The 315-nt window shown below is 62.2% G+C and overlaps 1 protein-coding gene across 1 annotated transcript in view; it reads right to left on the bottom strand.

Moving 5' to 3' along the window:
* The window catches only part of DNAJB2 (DnaJ (Hsp40) homolog, subfamily B, member 2), a gene marked incomplete at its 3' end in the record, with an annotated part of 3,567 nt that overhangs the window by 2,960 nt on the left and 292 nt on the right, over positions 1-315 (bottom strand). The window lies entirely within an intron of this gene.

Here is a 315-nt window from a genome sequence, read left to right as displayed (position 1 = left end):
AGGGCCATGTCCATGCCAGAGGACATGCTGCTCCTCATCCTCTGAGCTCCAGCTCCTGCCCCGATGCCAGCAGAGCCCTCCAGCTCTCTGCCAACCCCGTATCCTCTGGCAGAGAGAGGGAACGCTCCAAACACCAGCGGGATCCACCTTCCGCCTCCACCCCCAGCCATGGGCTGAGAGCGGGGACAAAGGGACCAAATCCCACCAAGAGATGCCTTTATGCAGCAGCAATGCCCAGCCCTGCTCTGGCCTCTGCACAAAGGAAACAAAGGCTGGATTGTCACCTCTGGAGCGGGGCCCTGTCCCCAACGGCCC

This window comes from Buceros rhinoceros, unplaced genomic scaffold, assembly GCF_000710305.1.
Source record: "Buceros rhinoceros silvestris isolate BGI_N320 unplaced genomic scaffold, ASM71030v1 scaffold29798, whole genome shotgun sequence".
NCBI lineage: Eukaryota > Metazoa > Chordata > Aves > Bucerotiformes > Bucerotidae > Buceros > Buceros rhinoceros.
Note: the sequence above shows the minus strand (reverse complement) of the source record. Positions and strands in the feature narration are given on the sequence as shown.